This window comes from Haemorhous mexicanus, chromosome 1 (genome assembly GCF_027477595.1).
Source record: "Haemorhous mexicanus isolate bHaeMex1 chromosome 1, bHaeMex1.pri, whole genome shotgun sequence".
Lineage (NCBI taxonomy): Eukaryota > Metazoa > Chordata > Aves > Passeriformes > Fringillidae > Haemorhous > Haemorhous mexicanus.
The window spans coordinates 44,495,717-44,509,483 of NC_082341.1; the positions used below are offsets into that span (position 1 = coordinate 44,495,717).

General features: G+C 37.6%; 1 protein-coding gene across 7 annotated transcripts in view; it reads left to right on the forward strand.

Moving 5' to 3' along the window:
- MYRIP (myosin VIIA and Rab interacting protein) overlaps positions 1-13,767 on the forward strand; it is a 210,634-nt gene that overhangs the window by 15,560 nt on the left and 181,307 nt on the right. The window contains exon 1 of one of the 7 annotated variants that reach the window (XM_059847992.1): positions 3,462-3,597. The exons of the other annotated variants lie outside the window; for them this stretch is intronic. The gene's annotated coding sequence lies outside the window, so the exon portion shown is untranslated. Of the gene's footprint in view, positions 1-3,461; positions 3,598-13,767 lie in introns of those variants that run through there. 7 annotated transcript variants of the gene reach the window in all.

Here is a 13,767-nt window from a genome sequence, read left to right on the forward strand (position 1 = left end):
GAGCTGTAGTGACAAAGCAGAAGTTCTGAAATTCAGCTATTATTTAAAATATGAATTTAAGTAGTTTCAATTACACTAAAATTGCAGGTGAAGTTCAAAGCTTACTTCTGACTTAAAAGCTATGACCTTTTTTATTTTCCTTTTTTAAAATCAGGCTACTCTGGTTGGTTTTGGTTGTTTTGTTTGCAGCACATCTTTTTGTCTTACTATGTGATTGAAAATATATTAGAAAATTACATGATTTTGCTGTAGATTAGATTTTTCAACCTGTAAGAAAAGAGATTAGATTTCCTTTGATGTTCGTGGCCCTATTGTGTTTGTATTTAGAATGTTATCAACTGGCAAAGTTTACCATGTAGTTTCACTTTAGAAGTGAAACTCTTTAAGGTTCTGTAATCTTTTCTAAGATAAAAAGGCTGGCATATATATATTTGTGTATTATATGTTAGACTTTTAGACTTCTTTTAACAAATTCAAAACCAAGCTATATCTAAAGGTATGGTTTTGAATTTTTTTTTTTTTATTCCTGTAATTAATTTGTGGTAGCAGCATTAGACTTTAAATGGAATTGTTGAAGCTTTTGTGTGTGATGCTTTCTTAAAATAGGTTTTCTGAATAATTCTTCATATCATTGTGTTATTTTTGGGTGCTTTTCCCCACCAAGATTTAAGCAGCTCTTTCACATATCTCTCTCTGTATTTTTCCTACTGGTAACAATTATTTCTAAAGATCAAGAAATGCTTAAATTAATATAGGATAGATTTCCACTGTACCAGGAGGGTAATGAAAGCTAAAAAACTGTGAGTGGTTGATAACTTCAATTTTGCTTTTCTAATGGCAGCTGAACAATTAACTAGCATACTGCAAGAAGTGAAGTTCATCTTTACTTCTAATACATGTTTTTAAGGTGGTAAAGGGACAAATGTTTTAGAGCTAACATTCCAATGTTTTTTATAATATTGCTGGTTTTACATGTTAACTGTTTTTTTCATATTCTGTAAACAAAATGACATAATGTATGGAGAAAAGCTGTACTGGTGATCTGCATTTTCTGCTGCAAACCTGTTTTGAATTTCTCTGCAGTGAGGATTTTTTGCAGTGGTTCTCTAATTTAGGTCTTTCTCACAGCTATATCTCCCGCTGTTATCAGACAGTTTGGTCTTGTATATTTTGTGAAAAATTAGTTGGCTACAGCTGGTAAGATAACAATAAGATAAACATGTGTACATGTTTAGTGAGTAGAGTGGTTGGTTTGTTATGCCTTACTGCTTCGTATCATTTTAGTTTCTTTTTTTGCTATGGCTTTCAACCTGATATGAGATTATTACTACTTACTGTTCTTTGTCACTTGTTCACCCATTATCTTTCTGGTTTGATTATGTGTTTGTTGTGGTCTTTGGCAGTAGTGTTATGTTTTTATTTACCCCATGTTAGTGTAGTCACCCTGAGACATTGTGGCTAAAATTATAACACAGACTTGCAAATGGATGGGCTGAGTTTACTGTGAATCATTTGAAGTAGACAAACAAGGCAGATCTGGTGTAACTTGGAAGGTGATTGGTTTGAATTTCTCAGTGCGTATGCTCAGGACAGCCTTGTGTACATCCCTTCTGCCACTGAAGCTCTGCAGGCTGTCTCTGGGCTCCTGGGACACTAAGAATCATAGATGGGTTTTTGAGGAAGTTGACTGGACGTGCTAATGACTTGTTTCCTCATGTACAGATTTATTAATCTTGAGTTTCAGACTGTATGCAGCTGCAGAATGTCTGCAATGGAAAAGACTCAACTGTGTTGAGCATTAAACATCTAATATTTTGCTGTGCATGACATCTTTGTCGTCTGCAGTTCAGGAAGGACTGTGTCCTCTTTTTTTTACATATTTATTTTTTTGAAAGAAATGACAGAGGAGAGCTAATAAGAGCTTCCAAGCCCAAATGCTTGTGTGTGAGGTAGGCCTTCATACATAAACAGATGTGTAAAAGTGTTTGCTGTCTTTTATTTCTTGCTTGCCTATTCAGTTTTCAAAACTGTCTAAATATGCCACTGTTTATTCTCATCCACTGTGGGCAAAATCAAGTCCCCCTTTGGTTTTGTTTACAGTTCCAGCTGTATAAACACAGATGTCCTTTTGTTTTAGGTCAGGAATGCTGAGAAGTCAAGGTGTTTTAAATAAGTGAAATTATAATTTCACAGAAAATAATTGATGGATCACCTTCTTGTGGTAGATGTTCCTGATCTGTTGTTTTAGCCATGTGGACAGGTTAAAAATGGCTGTTCTGATTCTAACATTCAGAGTGGGTGCAAAGGGAGGCAGATTAGAAGGGCAGAAGGGTTCAGGCATAGGAAGGGCTCAGTGCTGATCAGCTGTAAACAGAGCAGACTGCAAACCAAGCAGATGCTTTACCTGTCAGCAGCTACTTTACCTTAGGAGGCCATGGTTGGAGTGACTTAAGCTGTCTTTCTGTAATCATTGGCTAAGAAGAGTTTCCATCACCATAGTGAATGCTGGATCAGCCACTGGCAGGCTGGTATTTTAGTGGTAAAACTTGCACTGGGCAGGGTTGAAAGGTGCTTCTTTGCAGGCAGAGTGGTTCTCTTTTGTTTGAACCACTGCTGTTAATCACCTGAGAAAATATATTGACAAAGAAAAACTACAGACCTTCTGGTGCCACATGGGTATGTGATCATAACACTTTAACAACTTAATATACTTATGTGTGGTTTTTTGGAACAGCACAAGGGAAGTGTTGAGAACTGACTGTTGCCCACAGGCAGAAACATCACCTTGTCTTGCTTGATGTTGTGTCTTTCGTAGCTGGGTTGCTGAGTATCAACTTTGGTACCTTTATTTGTACAGTCATATTTTCAGTTGCAGTAAAGACAAATGCAGTGATTTGTGATCAGTTTTCCAGAAGTGTTAGTTTTGCAGAAAAAAATTAGATGTCTGTGCTCACAGGAGGGCCCTCTCTACTCTGGTTGTTCTAATTACCTTTTTAGCCAAAGAATGAGAAAGGGATTAGCACAGAGCCTTGTGTAGAATATTATGAAATGGTTTAAATGGCTTTTGCCTACTTTATTCTTTTTGCTCCTTTTGCAGCATATCCTATTGTAACATGAATAGGCCTGTGAAGAGGCTTCTGAAGAAACATACTTGACAAAACCCAAAACCAGTTTGATACTTTCTTGTCAAGCTACAGAAGACTTAAGTGTTTTTACAGTATGTGTCATGGGTCTTGTAGTGGATAAAATATTGAATTCCTTCCAAAGATTGTTAATCAAAATATTGCTGGTGTGAGTCATATCAAACTGGCAAAATGCCAGGACAGACATTTGGGTAGCTATCTGTTGATTCTACATATCAGTCCTTGTTCCTCCTTCCTGTGGCAGGCTTGTACCAAATACCTTAAAACAAACAGAAACCAAGCAAAAAACTTCCTGTCTGTCTTCCGTCTTCTACTTTCCTCCAAGCAACACCATTTTATAGCTGTTTTCCTAGTGAGGAAAGAACAGGGGATTGGTCTCACTGTGTCAAGCTTCAGAGTTCCAGCAGATGAACTTGTTGATCAGCACCTTAATTGCTTGAAGTGATTTCATAAGGTAAGCCTTCCTGCCCTTCACTCTGATGAACAGTGTGGGGGAAGCCCATTATGTTGACTTTTTTTTTTGCTTGAGCAGGTAGTTACTGTTCTGCTTCCTGGGTTGTCCTGACAGATAGGTTCTCTCCCTGTGATAAAAGGTCTGAGAGCAGTTTGCTCCTCTGAGAAAACTGCTCTTTGTGATTCTCATGTTAAAACAGCTGCACGCTTCTCCAGTGTAAGGTTCTGCTGAGCTGTCATGAGTTTAGCACTCATATGCCTAAAATTATTTTTGGGTGCAAGGAATGATTCATCAGAATCATAGCTGCTGAATAAATACATTATTTTGCTAGTGGTTTGACTTATAAAACAAGATTAAAACATATGTCAGGCACTACAGCTCTTTCCTGGAAGTAAGGATTTATTAACAAGATTAAGAGCAAGACATCTTTTTTTTTTTTTTTTTTTATAGCTTATCACCAGTTTTGTTACATAATGTTCCAAGATGCAAACCTGTTTTCTAGCTCACACAGCCTGTCAGGATTAAGAGTTGTCAGTAACTGCATCTGTGTACTAGATGCTTAACACTGTTACTGTGTTGCCCTCTCTCAGCAGCTGTGTTTAATATTTTAACAGCTATCCCTCAGGTCAGGATAAGTTGCTTATCCAAAAATGGCTACTTGGATGAATGCTGCATGAATTCATGAAAGTCATAGCTAATGGTAGCTTTTGCTGCAGTCAGTAAGGGTGCACTTCAAAATGCATTTAGAAACTGTTAGTTGCTGCTAATTTCAGGAAATATTGATCCAAGTGTGCTGCTTGCAATGGAATAATGCCACGTTTGGGGTTAGACAAGGAAAGAGGTGTCTCAGCAATGATGCAAGGTCTTACCTTGTGCAGTGCAGCAGCATTTTGAGTCCTTTCTGTGATTTGCCCGGAACTCCCTGCTTTAACACCACAGGGTGCAAAGGTGATAGGTTCTGCTGACTCTGATGTTGATCTCAGCCTCACCGGTAATTGGAGAAAATAACTGCAGCTGACAAGACAGTAGGATCTAGTTTATGCTTTACAGGAGAGAAACCAGGGCACTGGAAAGAATCTGGCCTTTGAAGCAGAGAACTGAACAAAGAATCTGTTCAAGTTATAGATTTGGGCCCAGTTTTTTTCCTGCCTAATGGAAGAAAAAATGCCAGGGTGCTTCCAAAGAGCAGCTTATGCTTAGTTACCTCTAAAACTAGTTCTGTGCATCTTGCTTGTGACTATCATGGGAACCATGAAGTTTCTTGCTATCTGAATGGCATGTAGATGCTATAGGAGAAGCACAGATGGAACTTCTCAACAAATTCTTTCTGCCAAGTGTTTGAATATAGGCAATGCCAGATGTGAGTTTTCCCTTTTTCAAAATATATTTACAAATGCACTTTCAGCTGAGAGGAAATTCTGGTGAAGTAAGTATCATCTCTCATGTTTCTTCATGCTTATGAAAAGCTGCAAAAAAAAAGTATAATTTTAGGGAATATTCGAGAAACTTGTATAGAAAGAAATGGCTCCAGCTCACATTTTTACCATTGGACAGGCCATAGCAGATGTAGCTGAAGTACATCCCACGTTCAGTGTGCCATGCTTGCATAAACTGTGGCTAAGTATTTAAAGAAAGCAGCATGATGTTGCAGAGGTGTTATAAAACTTATTGCAGGATTTTTTGGTGTCATTTGGTCTTCATTGTGGGTTATGACAAATTATTGGCTACAGTTTAGCTAAAAGGAGTGAGTGTTCCTAGTGATAATGAGCAGCTATAATGTAAAATCAATATTTAATCTACGATGTCTCGTGTATGAAAAGTCTGAGCTGTTAAATGTGACTTGTAGTAGTAATCTCTCACCTGACTGGCCCTGCAGTGCAGGCAAGGGATGTTCTCTTGCATATGAACTCCTGTCTTTACAGTTTAGTGTATCTAAAGTGTTGGTTTATCTCTTTGCATGTTATTATAGCAGTACAATTGGTAGTACTTTCAAGTTGTGGCAGAACATGTAAAAAAACATGAGAAGAATGGCTGCATAATGTATTTTATTCAGGATTTATTCTTCATGTTAGATTTTAGAGAACAGGGATACTCCGAGTGCATTTCCATATAATGTTTAGTAACTTGTAAGTAGTGCCAAGTGTTACAGTTTTGAGGTGTTGTATTTGAAATGCTGTGTTTAAAATGTGGGTTGGGTTTTAGTTTTGGGGTTTATTTATGCCAGAAGGGATAGGTTTTACTGTAAGTTTCTACTGCAGCATGCCATAGGCCTGCCCTTGTTTGCACTAATCTGGGTGGATTTGACTGAAGCTGCAGGCCTTCCTGTCTTTGTTATACTCACCTTTGGTTCTCAAGAAAATAAGAAATACTGCTCATTATTATGAGGTTAGCTTATTATAGTTTGAGCTATGACTTTTCATTTAGATGTGAAATTTGACTTGTAATCCTTTTTTTCAGAAATATGCATTATGGGATTGTAAAAGTATGCTTTTGAGAAACACTGATGTTTGTGGAAGGAAAAGAATTTTGCTTCTGCCTTCACTATAGTAACCATTCTTAAGAAGTATTATAATATTTCAGAGACAGGAAATTTGAGGAAATTAATATTGACTTAAATTTGCTGATGTTTTTATTTCAAGTATTTTTGATGAATCAAGGGATAGTATTTGCTTTGCTTACTTCAAGCATTTCCATGCTCTGTGTTCTTCATAGACAATGAAATTTCTCTGGTCATATTTTTGGGGCCAGTTCCTGTGCCCCCAGTTTGGAGTAAAACCAAGAACAGCTGTAAGAAGCAGCACAGGAAGGTGACAGAGGGAAAAAGAGCTGCTGTGAAGTTCAGTTGCCCTTGCCGCTGAGCAGCTGACTATGGAGCTCTATCCCACTGTCCATGCTTTTCGTTATAAAAAGGTGCATTTTGAATAATTCTTAATACTTCCTTTCTGAAGCCTATGAAGAACTGAAAGCATCTTGGAATTCACATGACAAATCTTCTGTATTTAGATAAATTTTCTGGGTGTGGAAGGAGCACTTTGGGGAGGTAAGGCTGCTGTGCTAGTGCAAATTGGGTGTTTTGTTCTCTGTGCTGAAGCTTAAGGGAGTATGTCACAAGATCTACCTTAGCCTATTGAACCAGCAGAGATGAACATTAATAAATTGCTTTGTGTGTTTGTATTCACCTAACATCTCATCCTGCAGGTTCTCTAGTACTCTTGTCTTTTGCAGCTTCCTACTCAAAGCTGTGCCAGAGGAAAAAGCTGTGCTAAAGGGGATGTGGTTCTTAGAAATCCATCCTGAGTCTAAGAATCTGTGTCTTTGGATGGAAGGAGAGCTACTTTATAAATGACTTGTGCCAGGTTCTTCACTGTTATACCTCATTCCAAAGTGAACTATGGCAAACTAGAATCTACATACTTTCCAGAAATGTCACATTATGTTGGTTAAGAGAAGTTCAATTTTTAGTGTTTATAATAATGTTCTGTGTTTATGGTGAGTTCCAAAGACTACTAGTCAACTTCTGTGAGGAATGGAGATGACTGAGTTAAGGTGTATGTTAGACATCAGTGATCTCTGTTTCCAAAATGCCAAAATGTTCAGCATTTTCAGCCAAATTTTTCTAAATGAAATTGTTGAACATTTTCAGCTAAAGGAAAGAGGGATATGCATGTGTGGGAGAATACCACAGATGTCAAAACACTTTGTCAACACTTCAAAGTGTAGCTTCAGAAATATCTTTGGAGATACTTTTTAACTGCAACACATTCTGCCACTTGTTGGTTCATATTTGAAATAAAAGGGATTTGCTTTTGTTACTTCCGTGAAAATAATAAAAAAAAGAGTGGTATTAGTAGAAATTAATAAGTAAAGTTTTGCATTTATAATATTTTCGACATAAAAAATTGTCAGGTGTATCTCAGCCGTGGTTATTACTCAACTTGATATACCACAAAGTTTTTGCTGCAATGGGTGTTGCCTATGTATATAATCCTACCCTATGATAAATACAAGATAATTATGATTTACCCTTGAGGGGTACACTAAGGAGCTTCATGTTTGCCTAAGGGAAGGAGCTAACATATGGGCAGTTACTGCAGTCATTCTTTTTGCTGTAATTTAACTTGGGGTAAGTTGTTAATGTACTGTTGCCTTTATTTACAGTTGGTATTTATTTGGCTCTGTGCCTGAGGCAAGAGCAAGTCTTTGAACTGCCCACTAGAGTTGTTTTTTATTGGAATGAATTATAACTGCTCTATATATTTGCTTATGCATCTTTTCCTTTATTGATGTAATAATTTGATTCTCCTTCTAGTTATGACTTAAGGTTCTCTTGAAAGCGGTTGAACTCAAACATACTTTTTTAAGCTTTTTCCTCTGGTTTACTTATTTTATCCATTCTGCTATCCTAACTCCATAAAAGAAAATAAAAAATATCTCTATAAAGCTGGTTTACAACAAAATTAGTATATTAGAGCATCATAGTAAGTCTTCATTAATGCTGTTCTTGAGTGCATTAGGAAGATGCAACTCTAATGCTGGTTTATGGCAAATTACATGTGGTTCTTGGTGCAGTTTGGGTTACAATTTGGCTAGTAAATATTGGAAGATATAGATTGCAAAGGATATGGTGTTTCTGCAGCACATTCAGCTTGAAAGGATATTCTAAATTTATCTTGGTTTTGTGAAGCACATTGGAAATGAAGGAAGCACAGAAGTCAGTGTTTGCATCTCTATCGACCAAAGTCTAAATCAGGAAGTAATTAAAAAAGATGTCTGATGGAGGTGTCAGGGATTTCATAATTTTTTTTCTGCTGTACAGAACACTTTGATTGAGATTTAACAAAAGAATCTTTAATTAATCTCTCTTGATTACTGTGTAGCATTTGTCAATGAGGGTGGTTGATTGTGTGCTGGTGGCATCTCTCTCCTTTATCCCTTTTCAGTTTTCATCCGTGCATGATGGACTTATGGTTTTTTTCAGCATAGTGCTAGGAGGGAGGGGACCATTGTATTTTGGTAGAAGATCTGTCATTAAAGGGAGGAAGCTCATTAGTGCTGCCACTGTGGTTCTGTGGTTTTTATAGTTCTTGAACCTGCAGGAATTGCTGAGTTATTTGCTTCTGTTTTGATTTTGTGGGGTTTTTTTTCCTCCTTTGCTTTCCTATTTAAGAATAAAAATAAACTTGTGTTCTTCCAGAAGAATGTTGAACATATGATCAATTTTAAAGGCTTTTTTGGAGCTGCATGTAGGCTGTCAGTTATCCTGGAGATAATCCTGTGGTATTCCTTCTACTATACTGGTCTCACAAAAGAATGAACCTGTCTTTTCAATTGATGTTCCTTCAGTTGATAGCAGGATGTCACCTGTGACTGTCTTTTGAAAACTTCATTTTATTGATTTTATTGGATTGTGGACTAATATGAAAATAGTCACATACTTGTATGGCAGGTATGGAATATCTCTTGTTAGATAGGGGACTGTAATCTAAATACTGTCACTAGTAAAGAAATCTGCTCCTTGCCATGAAATATTGTTTGGAGTTTCTATATGCCTCATAGATTTTGCCTGTTGTTATTTCACTGTTAAACTATTACGGGCAGCCAATTTTAGTGCTTAAAAGGGGAATGTGAATTTGTGTTTCATGTACAATTAATTGGTTCTCTAGATAAAAAGTAATTTTGTTGTAAATCAATTGAAATTATTATGAATTTGTATTTATTTTGCTTTCATATTTTATGCACCATGGTTCTTGAGAACAATTCTTCAGTTGTAACATGAAACCTAGTTAGCTAGTGTGATCTGTGAACTGATAGATTTGTTCTATGATAAGTGATGAATCTGTGTAAAATTGGGTTTCTTCAGGTTCAAGAAGGAGCTCTTAAACAGTTTATTTATCAGTCCAGGACTGGTGAATTTTCTGTGTCTCAGCAAGCAAAGTATACAGTAGCTGGAGCATTGTTTTCTGCCACCTGGACTTTCAATTTCTTTCCCCCATGAGCTTTTCTGTTCTATTATTATTATAAAATACTAACAATATTGACTATTTACTAGTTTTCTACTAGTATAGTATATAATAAAACACTAATCAGTACAACCACACTAGCAAAGTGTGCCTTCAGATTGCCAAAGCAGGTGAGAAATCAGAGGAAGACAGCCGCTGAAATCAGAAGTTTATAACAAGTCTAACATGTACGCTCATGTTTGCCGTTAACACAGGCTGGACTTGCAGCTCTCCAGAGATGCAAACTTGTGATTTGAAAAACTAGCTTAGAACTTAGGAAGTAGCCCAGTTTCAGAAAGGCTGGACAGAGATTGAATTAACTTTTATGTGTTTGCAATTGTCTTAAGCACAGAGTCTTTTGGATGGCACTTCTGTCAGCAAACTGTAAATGAGGGTTGTCCTGACATAGATTGCATCAGCTCTCTGTAAGTACCTGCTTGAAGGAGTTTTCAGTGTTTTATAGTGGGTCAAAGGAGGAATAGACTTTAAATTCTTTACGTTTGCCAAATTTTAGTTCAGTTTCAGGCTGGTATTCTTATATTTTTGTATTCTGAATAAAAATGAGGACAGAACCACAAGTATTAGTAATACAAGTGAGGGTAATTTTTCGTTCTAGTCAAACAAAGTATTATTCTAGGCCTTAGTAGAGTCTATGATCCCCAGAAACTGTTTTTCTGGTTGACAGTTCTGTGAAACTTCATTTCTCTAATCAATCGATGAAGCAGTTCCAGGCACTCTAATGCAAGTCATTTCTGCCCTCGGGTAATGTAAAAATATGCAACATTCCATTAATCAGCTTAGGACTCAGTTTCATAAAAGTAAGGACAGTAACTCCACTGTCACAGAAATTAACTTTTTGCACTTTCCAGGAGTACTCTGCTTTGACCTACATTTCTCTGGCTAAATTGATAGCTCTGGCACTTTTTATGATAACACAGACTATTTTTCTCAGTCTCATGTTTACAGTAGCTGAGTTAAGTAAGGTAGGTTTCAGATGCATATCAGTAATGACTCCTGCTAGGAATAGCAAGTGAGACTGCTGAGATCCAGCAGTTAAGTGGTTTTGTATGCTATTGAACAGGAAATTCCTGACAACAGGAAAGTCCTGTAGAGGACTCTACATTAAAATGTTCTTTTAAGCAAATAGTCCTGGCCATACAACATCTACTTTGAATGAATTATAGTAGAGGATAATGTTGTAAGAGGAGAAGATGATATCATCACTTTGAGCAGAAATTATGATCTTAAATATATATGTTATCTTGGTATTGAAGGCATTGCTGCTTTAGCATCAATTATTGATGTTAGCATTAATTACAATTAATGCCATGAGTAAATCAGCAGTACATAATTGTAGGGTATATGAACAGGTAAGTATTTTTAAAACTGCTGTGATGCTTTTTTCATTCAGCGTAAAAATCTTCAGATACTTATGTTTGCTGCAGAATAGCAATATCAGAAATTTGCAGAGCATTTCAGTCCTGTATTTGATGTCTCCACATTTAACTTGCTTAATATGGCGGCATTTTCCTTTGATTAGTTTGCTTCATCATTTTACACTTTGTAATGGTGATTTGGGTTATCTTAGACAGGGGATATTAGGAAGGAGACAGAAGAAGAAATAATATCTTTGAAGTCACTGTTATCTAGTGAAATCTGATGTTCTCTTTCTCTGCTTATTTTCTCCTGATTTGGCTGCCTCTATTGTGGCTTATGAGTTCAGCTCAGTTAGCTTTGCATGGATAAAACTCCTCTTCAGTACTATGGCATTCTTTCTTCACTCAAACAAATACTTGAGTTTTAGACAACAGCAATTAGCATGGAGGATGTAAAGTCAAGACCTAGTCTTCTTTTTCTAAATAATAAAAACCAAACCATGAGGCACTACAACTCCAAGATACGTATGTATTTAAGTCTCTGCATTTTGTAGTTGCCTAATGTAGCAAAACTTGAGACCAAAACAGCTTACTGTAGATGGTAATGGATATTGGGCTTCATGAAGCAGTCAGAAATTGGGTGGCAGAAATAGCAAACACTGTGTCTTTTTATATGCTGCACATTTTGAAAAAACAAACATTCTCCACAGATATCTGTGCTGAGAAAGTCTGTCAGTGCTGATTAGATCTATTGATACATGTTATATGGGTCTTCTCTCTTTTTGAACTCCTCATTTGTTTCCAAGTATTCTGCTGCTTTGCAAAGCTTTAAGTTGTGCTATGTAGCAGACGCAGGGCTGGCTACGGCTCCGTGGAGGGATGTTTAGAGATAGGTATTTGCTGAGTCATAGGAATTGAACCAGGAGTCCTCACTCTGGTCCTCCAGGCCTGCTTATCTCTCTGTGACCCCATAGGCTAGTTTCCCTAACCCTTACAATTGGTCAGTTTTCAATCCTCCCTAACCCTATAAAAGAGGCTGTCTTGGCCCATTTCTTCAGAAGAGCAGCTTCAAGATCCTTCGCGAGACCCTCAGAATAAACCATCGTGGAACCCTTGGCCGCCTTCTCCTCTCTCATTTTTCATCTGCCTTCCAGAAGCCACGGCCAGCTACAGCCCCTACAAGCAAGCTAAGAGCTGAAATCATAAAAGAGATGATTTTCACTAAGAGCTGACAATCACCAAGCTTGCTAGGGGCCACGGCTGTGCCGCAGTCTGGCCTAGGGCACCCCAGCCTCCAGAGGGCTGAGGTATCCGGCCTTCAGACTGCTTGCCTGGGGCGCTTATCCTACGAGGGACCAGCTATCCGGCTAAGAAGCTAGCCCCTGTGGCTTCTTTTTATTTTACAGTGCTGTGTGTTCATTTTTACCTATGTGGCTAGTAAGCTACTGTTTACTACCCTATGTTGATCACACATGATGTGCTTCCTAGAAAAACATTTAGGTTTGCTTTAATAGATAAGCAAATGTTGAGAAGATTGCACATATTGCCACAGTTTTAAAGATTGAGACAGAAAATATATTTCTATGGCCATAATAAATCACACAGTGGTATTTATTGCAGAACCTTTCAGTTATATAATTACTCTCTCTGTTACCAATGTCAGAAAAGGCAATGAAAATAGACGTTTAAACAAAGCATGTGCATAGTCCTGCACCTGCTAGGAAGCAACATCCACTTTTAAACAGCCCCTGATAATGGGCTGTTTAAAAGTGGATGTTGCTTCCTGGCAGGAATCATTTGTGAGGGTGTCCATTTTCCCTCCACCTTATGAGAAATCTGGTGAAATTACCCAGGAAACTGACTGGAAGGGGAGCCTCATGCAGAAGGAGTTGTGCATAGAGCAGCTGTCATTAAAAACTGAAAAGCCTGTTTCCTGTGTACCAGAAGCCAGATGCCATTGGCATCTGGGTGATCCTGGCTGTTGGTTTAAAGCACTGGGGGTGTAGGAACTTTCTTCTTGTGTTGGGAAAGTCTCAAATGGCACTGGGGTTTTGTCATGCTGTCCTTAGTATCCTGCCTCATCCTTGGCTCATGAAGTGGCAGGGGGAAAAAATGCACTGATGTCACTGAAGTGAGTGTCTATGTGTGCATACACAGAGGATTTGGAGTGTAGTCTGGAAGCTCTTCTGTGTGATGCCAGAATGGACTCACAAATCTGTCCTACCTTGGGGAAGAGAGGAAGGCTTCACAGAGTTTGGCTGACTGATTTAGTAAGGTGCAGCAGGATGTGCTCATGTGCGACTTAATTGAACCCTTTAATGTACATCTACTTCAAAAAACATGAATGTAAAAAGTTTTATTTGAAGTTCCATATTCACTGTTTCTTGGTATTCTTTTATCAAATGCATTCTCTATCCCCTTGATACTAACTGCAAATTTGACAGCTGCTGCAAAAGTTGATCTGAGTTCTTTAAATTTGATTCCTTGATGTCCTTTTAAAATCCCTGAAGCATTGGTAAGATGGAAGTATTGCTAGTGCAGCCTTTTCATCACCAGTAGGGTTGCATGACTGTGAGTAATTAGATTTTTTTTGTAGAATATTGCACAAGAAGTAATAAAGCCATCTGTGTTTTCAATTTAGCAATGTTATGTCTTCAGGGCTTCTGAGGAATAAGAAGTTATATACTGATTTTCATCGAACAAGTATGAATACTCGCTGGGAGAGAGTCTGCAGTATAAAAAAAATAAGAGAGCTGTGTTTCAATTCAAGTTAATATTTCTGGAACCATTATCTC